General features: G+C 37.7%; 1 protein-coding gene and 1 pseudogene across 8 annotated transcripts in view; one reads left to right on the plus strand and one right to left on the minus strand.

Moving 5' to 3' along the window:
• AKAP7 (A-kinase anchoring protein 7) overlaps window positions 1–18,814 on the minus strand; it is a gene marked incomplete at its 5' end in the record, with an annotated part of 141,452 nt that overhangs the window by 85,057 nt on the left and 37,581 nt on the right. The gene's annotated exons all lie outside the window — the stretch shown is intronic.
• LOC309666827 (ubiquitin-like domain-containing CTD phosphatase 1 pseudogene) lies at window positions 6,745–18,812 on the plus strand (annotated as a pseudogene). Its single transcript has one exon. The product of its transcript is annotated as a ubiquitin-like domain-containing CTD phosphatase 1 pseudogene (transcript).

The raw sequence follows: 18,814 nt of genomic DNA on the forward strand, positions 1-18,814 counted from the left end.
AGGTGCCACTGCTTGGAGGGGGCTAGGCATTAAAGAAGGGATACAAGAAACACACAGATTAAAACTCGGTATCTCAAAATATTATCCCATTACATTTTCAAAAATCTTCCTTTGTTATTTTACTTCTGTAATATCTACCAAGTGCTAGTATGTGCTAAATGTGATGTTTTGATCGGTTTGTAAATTTGGGGCATGTCCTAAAACCCTTCACTGTGAGTCACTGCCACCATATGATTTTTCCTCTCTCTTCTACGGTAATAAAAAAGGTTAAGCAATAGACCATTAAAATACCAAGAAAACACTAGTTCTTAGTTGTAAGCAACAGATGACAACTTTGGCTGAGTTAAGCAGGAAAGGAATTTATATAATAACACTGAGAGGACTAGAGTTGCAGGCTGGAAGGCTAGGAGGCCAAGATGTCCAACATTACAGTGGATAACAGGTCCAGGGGTGCCACCACCTCTCCCAGCCGGCATTACTGAAGCCATGCACACACACAAAGGGCAAGAACTCTGTCACCTGCCTTAGACACTGATGACACAACCTATCCCCACGATGGATTCTGCACAGTCCTTTTTAGCTCAGGTTGCTAGTTTCTGACTCAAAGTCTGGGCCAAAGCAAGATCATGTAACACCAAAAAGAAAAATCTGTGAAAGCACATATCTGACATGAGAGATAGTGGGGAAGAGTTTAGATACTAGGCAACCTAAACAAAAAGACAACAATCCAGCATATGCATGTTTAAAGAAGACTGTGAATTCGTAACAATTACGGTCATGCCTCAGAGATTCTGAGGGTTCAGTTCCAGACCACCACAATAAAGCAGAATATCACAATAAAGCAAGTCACACAATTTTGGGGGGGAACATAAAAAAGTTATATTTACACTATACTGTAGTCTATTCAATGTGCAATAGCACTACACCTAAAAAACAATGTACTTTATTGCTAAAAAATTCTAACCATCATCTGAGTCTTCAGTGAATACTAATTTTTTGCTGGTAGGCAGTCTTGCCTCAATGTCAATGGCGGATGACAGATCAGGGTGGTGGGTGCTGAGGGCTGGGATGGCTGCGGCAGTTTCTTAAAATAAGACACCAGTGAAGTTTGCCGCATTGATGAACTCTTCCTTTCACTTGAACGCTTAGAGGCCACTGTAGGGTTATTAACTGGCCTAATTTCAGTATCATTGTGTCTCAAGGAACAGAGAGGCCCAAAGAGTGGGCGAGAGATGGGGAAACGGACAGTCAGTGGAGCAGTCAGAAGACATACATTTATTAAGTTGGCTGTCTTATATGTGCGCGGTTCATGGCGCCCCAAAGATCACTGACCACAGATCACCGTAACAAATATAATAATCATGGAAAAGTTTGAAATATTGCAAGAATTACCAAAATGTGACACAGAGACACTAAGTGAGCAAATGTCGTTAGAAAAATGTCACTGATAGACGTGCTCTATGTAGGGTTACCTTCAATTTGTTTTTTAAAAAAAAGCAGATTGGGCTTCCCTGGTGGCGCAGTGGTTGAGAGCCTGCCTGCCGATGCAGGGAACACGGGTTCGAGCCCTGGTCTGGGAAGATCCCACATGCCGCGGAGCAACTGGGCCCGTGAGCCACAATTACTGAGCCTGCGCGTCTGGAGCCTGTGCTCCGCAGCAAGAGAGCCCGCGACAGTGAGAGGCCCGCGCACCGCGATGAAGAGTGGCCCCCGCTTGCCATGGCTAGGGAAAGCCCTTGCACAGAAACGAAGACCCAACACAGCCATAAACAAATAAACAAATAAATTTATTAAAAAAAAAAAAAAGCAGTATCTGTCAAACACAATAAAGCGAAGAGCAATAAAACGAAGTCTGCCTATACTGTTACAATTAACTTATCACCTTTTAGTTCATATAATCACAAACAGGTATATCTTTTCTCAACTACCCTGTCATGACCCAGCTTTAAACTTCTTTATTTTGGCATAGTCTCAACTGTTTTAAACAGACCTAATATCAAAACATTGAGCTGAATATTATAAAACTGTCATTTTTATTGCTCAAAAACAGTCAAATATTGGCAATGTCTGATGGTTTAACATATACCATAATGGACTAACTTACTAAATTCCTAAAATTTGACTAAAGAGACTAGGGCATACTTTCTAAGTGTTCAAGTATTTGAAGAATTATCACATAGAAGAGCTTCGGATGGCAACTTAGCAACGTGTTCACACCAACCCTCAAAATAGAAATGGCTAGAAAGTGTCAAAGGTGAAATTCATTTGTTAAGTTATTTACTGAGCAGTTCTCCTATGTGTCAGGCACAATATGTCCTGAAGACAGCAAACATGTCCCTGCTTTTATGGAGTTTATAGTCTCATGGGACAGATTTTAGCCCAAGAAGGAGAAAGACAATGTTTACAATTATCAGAAAATACAAGAGATATAAGGAAAGGAGCTTTGTTAACAGAAATCAAAATAGTAGGCATTTGTATTGTTCATTACTCTCTACATTTGTTTTTACATATTATTTTATTTGCTATATCAATATTATTATAAATTGATTCTAAAGAAACAACATTTTCTGATTTACTGGCTTCAGTTACATCAAATTTTGATCCAACAGTTCTCATTATTCACTGGGCCTGAACTCTTTGATGATGGATATCTATCCACAATACCAGTTTAAATAATATTTGTCACAAAGCACATTTCATTTTTATTACTGTGTTTTTCCAGCAGAGTATATTCTCTGGGTACATAGAAATATGGGGAACAAATGTCACCTTAATTTGGGAAAGTATTTCTTAGGACTGACTCTATATTCCTAATATACTCTATAAGTATAATCTATTGCTTAGCCAGAATACTGGGTAATGGTTATAGAAATATCATTCTTGAGATCAGAAAAATTCTTGCTAGTGTGAAAACCGCATGTCATTTTTCATCTATGTTAACTCATGTTCTGGAATAGAAGCTTATGAATATTTTAAGAAATTGTTCAATTCCTCCTAGTACCAAAGACATTCTTTCAAGCACTAAATAGAAAAGCACATAGCAAATACATCAGATATCCTTCAAAAGTCATCTAAGAATGCTCCCTAAATAATATAATTCACCTCATATTTAAAGAAGCAAATTGTCTGAAGAACAATTCCTTAATGTATATTTTAAACACAAGGAGACTTTGCTGTATAAAAGAACATCAAAATGAATAATAAGACAATACTTTTGTAATCCTAAGTAATACAATTTTATCTAGTTTTAACTTTTTATTTTTTGTATTTATTCAATTCCTTCCCATACCTGAAAAGAAGCAGTGTAACTGGAGCATACTGAGGGAGAAGAGACAAGCAGGGTAAGACAGGAGACCTCAGCAGGAGACCAGAACACAAGGATACCGTGGGCCATAGCAAGGAGTCTGGAAAGTTGTGATAGACAGCTATAGCCAACTTAAGGTCTCAGAGTCATTCTGTCAGATTTCACTATGCTTACAAACTGCTGGAGCAGAGTATAGGAGGCTACTGTCAAAGAAGTCAAGGGATTTCAAGAAAAGTAACAGTTGTAATGGTAGTAGTCGGGGGGGGTAATTATTATTATTATTACTATTATTATTATTACTAATGATAATAGCTACCATCTATTTAACACTGTACATGTGCCAAACACTATACCAAAGCACTTCATGTATATTATCTCATTTTGTTTTGAGAATAGTTTCTATTATGTTCCTTTTACAAATAAGGAAATTAAGTAAGGAATTAGATAGACTGCTTAAAGTCACTCAGCTGGTCACAGGCTGCATTGTGGGTCAGGGAGCAGGCCGGCAATCAGCTCTGACTGACCCCACAGCTCACTGTGAGCCAGGATGGTTGGATGGAGGTGCTCACAGTGCTGCAGCAAGAGAGGGAAAAAGCCCTCAATGCCCAAGAGGAAATATTCAGACCACAGCAGAAAGGAGAGGTAGAGGGTAACAAAACCTGACACCATGAGCCACCAATAAAAACAGGTTTTTGTGTGAGGGCAAAACAGGGACAAAGCAAGAAAGAACTAAGAGAAAGTGGGTGACATTTCTGGGTCCCGTGGTGCGAGGCATTTGGTGCAGCGAGGAAGCTATGATCTCAGACTGGAGCTGGGCTTCAGCTTAGGCAGGAAGGTAGAGGGGGTGCTCCTGGAAACCGGTTAGGAGTCCCGTTGTTCATTTACACTGTAACAGACCAGCACAGTGATTACGAACACAGGATCTAGTGGGAGTGGCAAGGTGGGTGAAGGAAGTCAAAAGGTGCAAACTGCCACTTATTAAAAAAATAAGTCCTGGGGATGTAATGTACAGCATGGTGCCCATACTTAATAATACTGCCTTGCATATTTGAAGGCTGTTAAAAGAGTAAATCTTAAACATTCTCATCACAAGAAAAAAAATGTTGTAACTATATGTGCTGATGGATGTTAACTAGACTTATTGTGGTGATCATTTTGCAGTATATACAAATATCAAATCATTATGTTGAACACCAGAAACAAATATAATGTTATAAATTAATTAGAGCTCAATTTAAAAAAAATCTAACAAGAGGGGAATAGTAAAATTACAATGCAATAGAATATTATACAACCAGTAAAAGTAATGCTTTTGGAGACTATTTCATGACAATGATAATGGTAGCTAACATTTCTTAATTGGGCATTTATTCTGTACTAAATATTCTTCTTTATGTAGACTGTATATCACACATACGTTATGATAAATAATACTAACTGTTAAAAAAAAGAACACAGGTTTGTCACTTCACGCCTCACGATATTGCAGTGCTTATGTTCAAGTGACCCTGATTTTACTTAATAATGGCCTCAATGTGCCAGAGTAGTGACACTGGCAATTCAGATATGCCAAAGAGAAGCCGTAAAGTGCTTCCCTGAAGTGAAAAGATGAAAGTTCTCTGCCAAGGAAAGAAAGAAAATCATATGCTGCGGTTGCTGAGATCTGCGCAGATCCATGTGTCTTCTCTTCAACATCCCTGATGGAAAGTCAAGGTTATTTGTAAGAAGACAGCAGAGAAGGAGGGAGAAGTAGAGTGCAGATCAAAAGGCTTCTGAAAGAAAGGAGCTGCAAGGAATATTCTATACAACCTCAGCAGCTTCTAGCTTTTCTGGGTGGCTGACAGAGTCTTGGTGCTCCAGCAGAGTGTCAGGCCTGAGCCTCCGAGGCAGGAGAGGAGTATTCAGGACACTGGTCCATGAGAGACCTCCTGGCCCCACATAATATCAAACGGCAAAAGCCCTCTCAGGGTTCTCCATCTCAATGCTAAGAACCATCTCCACTTAACAACCAGCAAGCTACACTGCTGGACACCCTATGCCAAACAACTAGCAAGACAGGAACACAACCCCACCCATTAGCAGAGAGGCTGCCTAAAATCATAATAAGTTCACAGACACCCCAAAACACAACACCGGACATGGTCCTGCCCACCAGAAAGACAAGATCCAGACTCATCCACCAGAACACAGGCACTAGTCCCCTCCACCAGGAAGCCTACACAAGCCACTGAACCAAACTTACCCACTGGGGGTGGACACCAAAAACAAAGGGAACTACGAACCTGCAGCTTGCAAAAAGGAGACCTCAAACACAGTAAGATAAGCAAAATGAGAAGAGAGAGAAATACACAGCAGATGAAGGAGCAAGGTAAATCCCACCAGACCAAACAAATGAATAGGAAATAGTCTACCTGAAAAAGAATTCAGAGTAATGATAGTAAAGATGATCCAAAATCTTAAAAATAGAATGCAGGAAATACCAGAAACGTTTAACAAGGACCTAGAAGAAGAGCAAGCAAACAATGAGGAACAACACAATAAATGAAATTTAAAACTCTCTAGAAGGAATCAATAGCAGAATAACTGAGGCAGAAGAACGGATACGGTGACCTGGAGGATAAAATAGTGGAAATAACCACTGCAGAGCAGAAGAAAGAAAAAAAAATGAAAAGAATTGAGGACAGTCTCAGAGACCTCGGGGACAACATTAAATGCACCAACATTCGAGTAATAGGGGTCCCAGAAGAAGAGAACAAAAAGGGACTGAGAAAATATTTGAAGAGACTATAGTTGAAAACTTCCCTAATATGGGAAAGGAAATAGTCAATCAAGTCCAGGAAGCACAGAGAGTCCCATACAGGATAAATTCAAGGAGAAACATGCCAAGACACATATTAATCAAACTGTCAAAAATTAAATACAAAGAAAAAATATTAAAAGCAGCAAAGGAAAAGCAACAAATAACATACAAGGGAATCCCCATAAGGTTAACAGGTGATCTTTCAGCAGAAACTCTGCAAGCCAGAAGGGACTGGCAGGACAAATTTAAAGTGATGAAAGGGAAAAACCTACAACCAAGATTACTCTACTCAGCAAGGATCTCATTCAGATTCGATGGAGAAATTAAAACCTTTACAGATAAGCAAAAGCTAAGAGAATTCAGCACCAGCAAACCAACTTTACAACAAATCCTAAAGGAACTTATCTAGGCAGGAAACACAAGAGAAGGAAAAGACCTACAATAACAAACCCAAACCAATTAAAAAATGGTAACAGGAACACACATATCAATAACTACCTTAAATGTAAATGGATTAAATGCTCCAACCAAAAGACATAGACTGGTTGAATGGATACTAAAACAAGACCCGTATATATGCTGTCTACAGGAGGCCCACTGTAAACCTAGGGCCACATACAGACTGAAAGTGAGGGGATGGAAAAAGATATTCCATGCCAATGGAAATCAAAAGAAAGCTGGAGTAGCAATTCTCATATCAGACAAAATAGACTTTAAAATAAACACTATTACAAGAGACAAAGAAGGACACTACATAATGATCAAGGGATCAATCCAAGAAGAAGATACAACAATTATAAATATTTATGCACCCAACATAGGAGCACCTCAATACATAAGGAAAATGCTGACAGCCATAAAAGGGGAAATCGACAGTAACACAATCATAGTAGGGGACTTTAACACCCCACTTTCACCAAAGGACAGATCATCCAAAATGAAAATAAATAAGGAAACACAAGCTTTAAATGACACATGAAACAAGATGGACTTAACTGATATTTATAGGACATCCCATCCAAAAGCAACAGAATATACTTTCTTCTCAAGTGCTCATGGAACCTTCTCCAGGATAGATCATATCTTGGGTCACAAATCAAGCCTTGGTTAATTTAAGAAAACTGAAATCATATCAAGTACCTTTTCCAACCACGAGGCTATGAGACTAGATATCAATTACAAGAAAAAATCTGTAAAAAATACAAACACATGGAGGCTAAAAAATACAGTACTAAACAACCAAGAGATCACTGAAGAAATCAAAGAGGAAATCAAAAAATACCTAGAAACAAATGACAATGAAAACATGATGACCCAAAACCTATGCGATACGGCAAAAGCAGTTCTAAGAGGGAAGTTTATAGCAATACAATCCTACCTCAAGAAACAAGAAACATCTCAAATAAACAACCTAACCTTACACCTAAAGCAATTAGAGAAAGAAAAACAAAAAAAACCCAAAGTTAGCAGAAGGAAAGAAATCATAAAGATCAGATCAGAAACAAATGAAAAAGAAATGAAGGAGGGACTTCCTGGTGGCGCAGTGGTTAAGAATCCGCCTGACAATGCAGAGGACATGGGTTTGAGCCCTGGTCGGGAAGATCCCACATGCCACGGAGCAACTAAGCCCATGCGCCATAACTACTGAGCCTGTGCTCTAGAGCCTGTGAGCCACAACTACTGAGCCCAGGTGCCACAACTATTGGAGCCCACGTGCCTAGAGCCTGTGCTCCACAACAAGAGAAGCCACTGCCATGAGTAGCCCATGCACCGCAACAAGGAGTAGACCCCACTCACCACAGCTAGAGAAAGCCCGCGCACAGCAACGAAGACCCCATGCAGCCAAAAATAAATAAGTTAAATTAAAAAAAGAAATGAAGGAAACAATAGCAAAGATCAATAAAACTAAAAGCTGGTTCTTAGAGAAGATAAACAAAATTGATAAACCTTTAGCCAGACTCATCAAGAAAAAAAGGGAGAAGACTCAAATCAATAGAACTAGAAATGAAAAAGGAGAAGTAACAAATGACACTGTAGAAATACAAAGGATCATGAGAGATTACAACAAGCAACTCTATGCCAATAAAATGCACAACCTGGAAGAAATGGACAAATTCTTAGAAAAGCACAACCTCCCGAGACTGAACTTGGAAGAAACAGAAAATATAAACAGACCAATCACAAGCACTGAAATTGAAACTGTGATAAAAAATCTTCCAAAAAACAAAAGCCCAGGACCAGATGGCTTCACAGGCTAATTCTATCAAACATTTAGAAAAGAGCTAACACCTATCCTTCTCAAACTCTTCCAAAATACAGCAGAGGGAGGAACACTCCCTAACTCACTCTACAAGGTCACCATCACCCTGATACCAAAACCGGACAAAGATGTCTCAAAAAAAGAAAACTACAGACCAGTATCACTGATGAACATAGATGCAAAAATCCTCAACAAAATACTAGCAAACAGAATCCAAAAGCTCATTAAAAGGATCATACACCATGATCAAGTGGGGTTTATCCCAGGAATGCAAGGATTCTTCAATTTACATAAATCAATCAATGTGATAAACCATATTAACAAATTGAAGGAGAAAAACCATATGATAATCTCAATAGATGCAGAAAAAGCTTTTGACAAAATGCAACACCTATTTATGATAAAAACCCTCCAGAAAGTAGGCATAGAGGGAACTTACCTCAGCATAATAAAGGCCATATATGACAAACCCACAGCCAACATCATTCTCAATGGTGAAAAACTGAAACCACTTCCACTAAGATCAGGAACAAGACAAGGTTGCCCACTCTCACCACTATTATTCAACATAGTTTTGGAAGTTTTAGCCACAGCAATCAGAGAAGAAAAAGAAATAAAAGGAATCCAAATCGGAAAAGAAGTAAAACTGTCACTGTTTGCAGATGACATGATACTACACATAGAGAATCCCAAAGATACTACCAGAAAACTACTAGAGCTAATCAATGAATTTGGTAAAGTAGCAGGATATAAAATTAATGCACAGAAATCTCTTGCATACACTAATGATGAAAAATCTGAAAGAGAAATTAAGGAAACACTCCCATTTACCACTGCAACAAAAAGAATAAAATACCTAGGAATAAACCTACCTAAGGAGACAAAAGACCTGTATGTAGAAAACTATAAGACACTGATGAAAGAAATTAAAGATGATACAAACAGATGGAGAGATATACCATGTTCTTGGACTGGAAGAATCAACATTGTGAAAATGACTATACTACCCAAAGCAATCTACAGATTCAATGCAATTCCTATCAAACTACCAATGGCATTTTTCACAGAACTAGAAAAAAAACAATTCACAATTTGTATGGAAACACAAAGGACCACGAATAGCCAAAGCAATCTTGAGAAAGAAAAACGGAGCTGGAGGAATCAGGCTCCCTGACTTCAGACTATACTACAAAGCTACAGTAATCAAGACAGTATGGTACTGGCACAAAAACAGAAATACAGATCAATGGAACAGGATAGAAAGACCAGAGATAAACCAACACACATATGGTCACCTTATCGTTGATAAAGGAGGCAAGAATATACAATGGAGGAAAAACAGACTCTTCAATAAGTGGTGCTGGGAAAACTGGACAGCTACATGTAAAAGAATGAAATTAGAACACTCCCTAACACCATACACAAAAATGAACTCAAAATGTATTAAAGACCTAAAAGTAAGGCCAGACACTATAAAACTCTTAATGGAAAACATAGGCAGAACACTCTATGACATAAATCACAGCAAGATCCTTTTGGACCCACCTCCTAGAGAAATGGAAATAAAAACAAAAATAAACAAATGGGACCTAATGAAACTTAAAAGCTTTTGCACAGCAAAGGAAACCATAAACAAGACCAAAAGACAACCCTCAGAATGGGAGAAAATATTTGCAAACGAAGCAACTGACAAAGGATTAATCTCCAAAATATACAGGCAGCTCATACAGCTCAATATCAACAAAACAAAGAACCCAATCCAAAAATGGGCAGAAGATCTAAATAGACATTTCTCCAAAGAAGATATACAGATTGCCAACAAACACATGAAAGGATGCTCAACATCATTAATCATTAGAGAAATGCAAATTAAAACTACAATGAGGTATCACCTCACACCAGTCAGAATGGCCATCATCAAAAAATTTACAAACAATAAATGCTGGAGAGGGTATGGAGAAAAGGGAACCCTGTTGCGCTGTTAGTGGGAATGTAAATTGATACAACCACTATGGAGAACAGTATGGAGGTTCCTCAAGAAACTAAAAATAGAACTACCATAAGACCCAGCAATCCCACTACTGGGCATATACCCTGAGAAAACCATAATTCAAGAGTCTTTTACCACAATGTTCATTGCAGCTCTATTTACAATAGCCAGGACATGGAAGCAACCTAAGTGTCCACTGACAGATGAATGGATAAAGAAGATGTGGCACATATATACAATGGAATATTGCTCAGCCATAATGAGAAACGAAATTGAGTTATCTGTAGTGAGGTGTATGGACCTAGAGTCTGTCATACAGAGTGAATTAAGTCAGAAGAGAAAAACAAATACCGTATGCTAACACATATATATGGAATCTAAAAAAAAAAAATGGTTCTGAAGAACCTAGGGGCAGGACAGGAATAAAGACGCAGACGTAGAGAATGGACTTGAGGACACGGGGAGGGGGAAGGGTAAGCTGGGACGAAGTGAGAGAGTGGCATGGACATATATACACTACCAAATGTAAAATAGCTAGCTAGTGGGAAGCAGTCTCATAGCACAGGGAGATCAGCTCGGTGCTTTGTGTCCACCTAGAGGGGTGGGATAGGGAGGGTGGGAGGGAGACTGAAGAGGGAGGGGATATGGGGATATATGTTTATATATAGCTGATTCACTTTTTTATACAGCAGAAACTAGCACACAATTGTAAAGCAATTATACTCCAACAAAGATGTTAAAAAAAAAAAAGAAGAACACAGAATATGGAGCCAGACTGCCTGGATTTGTGTCCTGGCTCTACCACTTACTAACAAATTATTTAGCCTCTTTGTGCCTCAGATTCCCAACTGTAAAACGGGGGTGATGACAATCATCCCTGTCTCACATAGTTGTTAAGATTGAAAGGGTTAACATTTGTAAGATGATTAGAATAATATCCAGCATAAAGTAAATCCATTTAAGTGTTTAATTGAAAATCAAGTAAAATAAAAGATATAGGGAATATGCCACCCCAAAATATGCCACTTGGGCATAAGGCATATTTTGAGCTAGAGACAAAGAGAATCAATAGATGCAAAAAGAAACTTTCCTGGAGCTTCCCTTGTCTGAGCAAAAGCAGACCCTGTGAAAAATGAGGACTGCCAAAAGTCCCCTCTCCTGGGGAATTTGTATCGCCGAGGTGGACCTATACACACAAACCTTACTCCATTAGAGGCCCCCCACAGTCTGTCCCCCGAAAGCTTAAAACCCTTTTCCTTTGTCTTGTCACTTCGCTACAAATTTATTATTCTTCTGTTAAGATGCTATATAAGCCCACATTCTAGCCACCCCCGTGAGTTACCCTTCATTGAGGTTTCTCCCACGTGATGTGTATTGGACACATTAATAAACTCTTTGCTTTTCCCTTGTGAATCTGTTGTCAGTCTAAGTCTACAGGGTCCCTGGGGGAGAATCTAGGAGGGTAGAAGGAAAAACAATTTGTTCCTATACGGGACAATGGAAAGGGTAAAAAGAGAGGTGAGAGGGGAGAAGAACTATGAGAATTTGTGCCTGGGGGCCCTGCACAGAGGCAGGGCGTGCGACAGAGGCTCTGGGGGCCCTCTAGGGAGCGGGGCTGTGATCCAGACATTCTGGCTGGGGAGAAAAGCTTGTCTTTGCTTAGTTCTAAATGATGTGTGGCTAAGGTGTGCTGATGTCTCTGAAGACAGCTTAGTCCAGGCCATTAAGGGGAAGGGTCAGCAGGCTGCTGGGATGCCCACCTGCCTGTGGTGGTTAGAAGTGCAAGAGCAGACAGCTTAGAAAAAGGCCCAAAGATAGCAGCAACTGAACAGAATCCCCACAAGGAGCAGAAACACAGGGCATATACTCTCCATCTTTTGGGGGACATGACAGTCATAATAAGAGAAAGAGTAATGTTCAAATGAACACCCTGAAAACCTTTCATTTTTCCTTTTATGAGATAAATGCACTTGGAATCTTTTATCATGCTAAACAAGCACATTTTTCTCATTTAAAAAAAAAAGATTTGCAAGGACTATTATAATCCCAGCAGGCTAAATTTTTAGCAATCTCTCAATCTAATACACTTTTTAACAAAATTACATTTCACAGAAAAAAAATGAATGAAATCACATTCAGTTCTATGCAAAAACCTTCCAGTGCAATTTCATCACTGTAAAATGTGGAGAAATGACATGTAAATGCCTAATTTTCAATACCTTCTTAGCTCTATGAGCTATTGTGTACTGCTAGGAAAGCAGAAGGTGCTTTTTATTCTGGAAAAACAGGCTCACTCAAGGTCAAGGTAGTAAGCTGAGACACAGTCTTGGCTGCTGTATACCAGCTCCCTCAAGCGGCTACCAACATAAACTTACATGTACACAGTGTGCAAAAATGGGCGTGGTCTCTTTTTGTTTCTATTTTCATTACTCTAGGAGGTGGATCGATAAAGATCTTGCTGTGATTTATGTCAGAGAGTGTTCTTCCTATGTTTTCCTCTAAGAGTTTCATAGTGTCCAGTCTTACATTTAGGTCTCTAATCCATTTTGAGTTTATTTTTGTGTATGGTGTTAGGGAGTGTTCTAATTTCATTCTTTTACATGTAGCTGTCCAGTTTTCCCAGCACCACTTATTGAAGAGGCTGTCTTTTCTCCATTGTATATTCTTGCCTCCTTTATCAAAGATAAGGTGACCATATGTGTGTGGGTTTATCTCTGGGCTTTCTATGCTGTTCCATTGATCTATATTTCTGTTTTTGTGCCAGTACCATACTGTCTTGATTACTGTAGCTTTGTAGTATAGTCTGAAGTCAGGGAGCCTGATTCCTCCAGCTCCGTTTTTCCTTCTTAAGATTGCTTTGGCTACTCGTGGTCTTTTGTGTTTCCGTACAATAGCCAGGACACGGAAGCAACCTAAATGTCCACTGACGGAGGAATGAATAACGAAGATGTGGTACATATATACAACAGAATATTATTCAGCCATAAAAAAGGATGAAATAATGCCATTTGCAGCAACATGCATGGACCTAGAGATTATCATACTGAGTGAAGTCAGACAGAGAAAGACAAATATCATATGATATCACTTATGTGTGGAATCTAAAAAAATGGTACAAATGAACTTACTTACAAAACAGAAATGGAGTCAGATTTAGAAAACAAACTTATTGTTACCAAGTGGGAAAGGGGTGGTGAGGGATAAATTGGGAGATTGGGATTGACATATACACACTACTATATACAAAATAGATAACTAAAATAAGATAACTAATCTTTACAAAGGCTGCAAATGAACTTATCTACAAAACAGAAATAGAGTTACAGATGTAGAAAATAAACTTACAGTTACGGGGTGGGGGAGGAATAAACTGGAAGACTGGGATTAACACATACACACTACTATATATAAAACAGATAACTAATACCTACTGTATAGCACAGGGAACTCTACTCAGTCCTCTGTAATGGCCTATATGGGAAACGAACCTAAAAAAGAGTGGATATATGTATATGTATATCAGATTCACTTTGCTGTACACCTAAAACTAACACAACACTGTAAATCAACTATACCCCAATAAAAATTATTAAAGAAAAAAAAAGATGGGTGTGGTCTCTTCAGCCCACAGGCATCTACCAAAAATAAGTTAGTAGCTCATCAATTCAGACTTTATTAGTTCAAAATGCATAATAATTTTCTTCAATATTATACATTAATTCTAAATTACTCTTTACCCTGTAAATTTTCAATAATGAGTTCAAATATTAGTATCTAAAATTCAGTTCTTTTTTCATAACAACTGTGTAATATTTTAAGAATTTGTTTCTTTTAACTTGAAAATTGAAAAACTCTATGAAAATTAGGTAGATCAGACTATTCGTGAACTATAATTTTCAACTATTTTTCAAGTTAGTTTCACTTCATAACATGTACTTAAACTTAACTTCTTTATCAACACTTTAATAATTAAATTTATGTTCTTTGAAAATTTTTCCTGGGCTGCTGCCGGTTCCACCGCACTGCAGGTATCTTTTTCTGAATGCAAGCTGCCTCATCATGTTTCAAGGATGGCTCTTCCTATCATTGTATAATGGGGTAGACAGGACTATTCAGTGACCACACTTTCAGAAGATGATACTGTGCTAGATCTCAAACAATTTCTCAAGACCCTTACGGGAGTGCTACCAGAATGCCAGAAGTTACTTGGACTCAAAGTTACAGGCATACTTGCAGAAAATGATGTTAAGCTTGGAGCTCTCAAACTGAAACCAAATACTAAAATCATGATGATGGGAACTCATGAGGAGAGCTTGGAAGAAGCCTTAGGTCCACCTCCTGACGATGATGTTGTTAACAACTCTGATATTGAAGATGAAGTAGCTGAAGTAGAAAATAGGGAGGAAAACCTACTGAAAATTTCCCACAGAGTAAAAGAGTACAAAGTGGAAATTTTGAATCCTCCCAGGGAAGGGAAAAAACCTTTGGTACTAGGTGTTGATTATACAGTATTTGACCATAGTCTCTTGTGCAGGGACTGGCGCAGAATTAATATGGCCATATCTTCATGAATTCCTAACATCTGCATATGAGGATTATGACATTGTTATTTGATATGCAACAAATATGAAGTGGATTGAAGCTAAAATGAAAGAGCTGGGAGTGAGTACAAATGCAAATTACAAGGTTATCTTCACGTTGGACAGTGCTGCTATGATAATAGTGCATACTCCAAGGAGAGGATTAACAGATGTAAAGCCTCTTGGTGTTATATGGGGAAAGTTTTCAGAGTTTTACAGCAAAAAAAACACCATCATGTTTGATGACATAGGAAGAAATTTTCTAATTAACCCACAGAATGGACTAAAGATAAGACCTTTTATGAAAGCACACCTAAATCTAGATAAAGACAAAGAACTTTTACAATTAACCTGGTACCTCAAGGAAATAGTAAAGTTAGATGACTTTTTGGACCTAAATCACAAATATTGGGAAAGGTATCTCTCAAAGAAGCAAGGACAGTAGTTACAAGCTATACTGGCAGTTATTGAAGATGCTTGAGATCCATGAATTTCTTTTCGCTTTTATGCTAAAGATCATTATGATAGTGCTGGACATTGCAGCAAATACCAGACTGCTTATACTTGGTCTTCCAGTTTTTTGTAAATTTAATTTTATATTTTTTGAGATCATAGCGATAAGCAAAAAAAAAAAAACAAAAACTTTTTACCCCTGTATGAATATACTGTAACTCCTGAAAAATATTTTCTCCAGCATAGAGTACTGAGTGTTTTTACACACACACACACACACACACACAAAAAGTGGACAAAAATGTATACTTAACAATGTCATTTTGCGACTTTGGAAACAAGTATGTCTTGTGTTTTTGTCTCACTGTGTTTTTATCTAAGCCCAAACCCATTTTGAAAATACTGTTTTTAAAACCAAAAACAGAAAAGTTTTTAGTAAGAAACCTAGTTTGGTATGCTTAAAACCACTGAGAGTTTTTCTTCTTCCTTTGTCATAACACAGTTTCTCTTATTACTCCACTACTTAACATCTCTAAATTATGAGCTGTCTCAGTTTGGTATGTATGTGTGTCAGTGTTCTTTAAGTAAAACTGGAAAGTGTCTGCCCTGATACAGATATGTCATAGTGTGACAAACAGAAAACATGAGACTGAGGAATGAAACTAAGGAACAAGAGTGTGTTTCTTTGTGCTAGCCAAGTAGAAGCACTCCTGCCTAAAACCACTGTCCTAAAAGCAATTAAAGGCAGTACATTTTGAAATGGGACGTATCACTGGTTCAGCCCTAAAAAGCATAACAAACAGTTTTTGTCCTGTTCCAGCTCTGTCTTCTCTAAGTACAAACACTGTGTTGCAGTGAAAATATCTAGCCATAAGATTAAAAAAATAATTTATTTGCAATGCTTATGCCTGCAGATATGTAATATGACCACTGTTTTGTGTTGACAGTATTGCTTTATACAGTTCTTCTATTTGAAAGGAATCTGATTCTTGCAAATAAACACTGTATGTATTGTTCTTACGGGGGACTATTTCAGTGATGTAAATAATAAATTCCTTTTCTTAAAAAAAAAAAAAAATTTTTCCTTCTTTCCATTAAGTCAACTAGCTCTGCCTCCTTTATGTTGAACAAATACGAGTTTAATATTCCTGTATAAGCATACACATATACATAGTCTATAACAATGTTCTAAGAAATGTATTACCCTGGTCAATGGAATATATTCTTCTGAAAGTTGTAATATATTTGAAAAATAGTTTATGAAATATGACACAAAAACAAATATGACATTATTTTACTGATCCTGTTGGACTAAAGCAATACTAATCCTGAGGCATTCTTTTAAAAATAAATCTAATGAAGTAAAATATTAACAAAAATTCCATGTATTGAACATCTGGACTATCTGAACACTACACAAATTGAGGCTCAACTAAACTTCACTGAAATTTTCCATATACATATTCAAATATTTAGATTTCTTATAAAATTGCATAAAAACTATAATCCCGGGAATTCCCTGGCGGTCCAATGGTTAGGACTCCGTGCTTCCACTGCAGGGGGCATGGGTTCGATCGCTGGTGGGGAACTAAGATCCCACATGCTGCAGGACACAGCTAAAAAAAATTTTTAAATAAAAAACATAATCCAAAACAACAGTACAGTATACACACAAAAGATTAAAAGCATGTGATTATATGAGTAGACAGAGTGCCATTCTATTTTCCATTTTTTGTAATGCTTTGTTTAAACGTTTAGAAAAGTATATATATTTTTAAGAAACAGTCTCTGGCATCTAGAAAGGAATTACAGGGGCAGTGGCCTTTTCTAAAATGACAAACCAACACCCTTGAGCTCAGAGTCACACTAAAGCTGGTGAGATTTCACATTCCTCACCACACAATGGATCTTTCATCAATACTGGAAACTGCCTTTGTGAGAATATTGCTAAGAATGGATGGAATTCTCAATGTTGCAAGCACCCATTGAATTATTTAAAAGAACAATGAATGAATGACCAATTAGAAATGTTTCTTGAGCTCAGACATATTTATATTACAAAAGGAAAGACCTGAATCTAGCATTCTCTCCAGAGCAGTTCAGGATGAACAGATTAAGTCTGTTAAATGAAGGCATGGGTTCCCAAATGCTTTGCCATCAAAACTGTTAAGAGTTGCCTTCTCCTTGGCCAACTAATGATTTTAAATCCTACTTGACTCATAACTATTGTTTAATTGCTTGCTTGTTTGTTGTTTATACATACTTTGCTCCACAAAAGAAAAACTTAACCAACAATGAAATGAAATCTGGTCCTCATGCCTCCCTCACCCCAAAAGAGGTGCACTTTTGAATGGGCAACTAAAAACTGCATAAAGACAATATATTAAGTTTTTTAAAAAGTACGTCTCAAAAGATCTCATACAATATGATATCCTTTTTATAAGATTAAAACCAATTAAAAATACATATACTTGGGGAGAATACAAGGAAATAATAAACCCTGACCTCAGGACGATGGTTAGCTTAAATGAAGGAAGGCCAAAGGATAGATTAATGAAAAGGACAATATGGTTAGATTACTACCAAGGTCCTAGCTTTTGTTTTGGGTGGTGGATTCCCAGATGATATTATTTTAAGACAGATAAATAGATAGATAAAATTAAACCCAGCACGGAGCAATGATGAGAGTGTGTTATAAATCAAGGATTTTTGAACCTGAAATGAGATGACATGAAACGACCTGGCACTATATGAGAGGAAATGAAAATAAAAATTGTTTCATTAACAATTGTTTTACTAACACCCAAACTATGATCTCTGGATCATCTTTAAAAAGCACTCATCCAGGTTTTATAATTTTCTGCTTTGATTTCCCTAACATTTTCAATTGTGCTGCACAAAGCAATGTGTTCTCCAATGGATGTGAGACCTTCTACCATCACCAATGGACTTTCTGCTCATAGAGCAGTACCTAAACAGGAAGGTGAAAAGGTAGCGCAGAGAAAAATGCTGCTGATTCATCTACTGATTCTCCGGAATGGGGCGGACAATGCCCACAAGCCTCCAAATAGGCAACTGGTGATTCTTATTAATTCACTCAATACTTACTAAATGCCAACTACATGTCAAATGTCATAAGCGTTGGATCCTTCAGACTTATGATTAGGACAGTCCTAACAAATGCTTGAGTCCAGCCCATCATCTTCCAGAATCAACATATTCCTCAGGTCAAAGAATCAAGATAACTTTTCCTGCCTTTTATTTGGCTACTTCCCTATACAAGCAAATGCTGAAGCAGCTCACTTATAAAGTGAGGTTACACTGGCTCCCCAAAATTAAAAGATGTCAAATCTCTAGTATAAGAATTGGGAGAAAAAAATTGCTTCTTCAACAGATGAGATTTCATGTAAGTATATCACTGTTTGTC

The sequence above is a fragment of the Balaenoptera physalus genome, assembly GCF_965194825.1.
Source record: "Balaenoptera physalus genome assembly, chromosome: 9".
Classification (NCBI taxonomy): domain Eukaryota; kingdom Metazoa; phylum Chordata; class Mammalia; order Artiodactyla; family Balaenopteridae; genus Balaenoptera; species Balaenoptera physalus.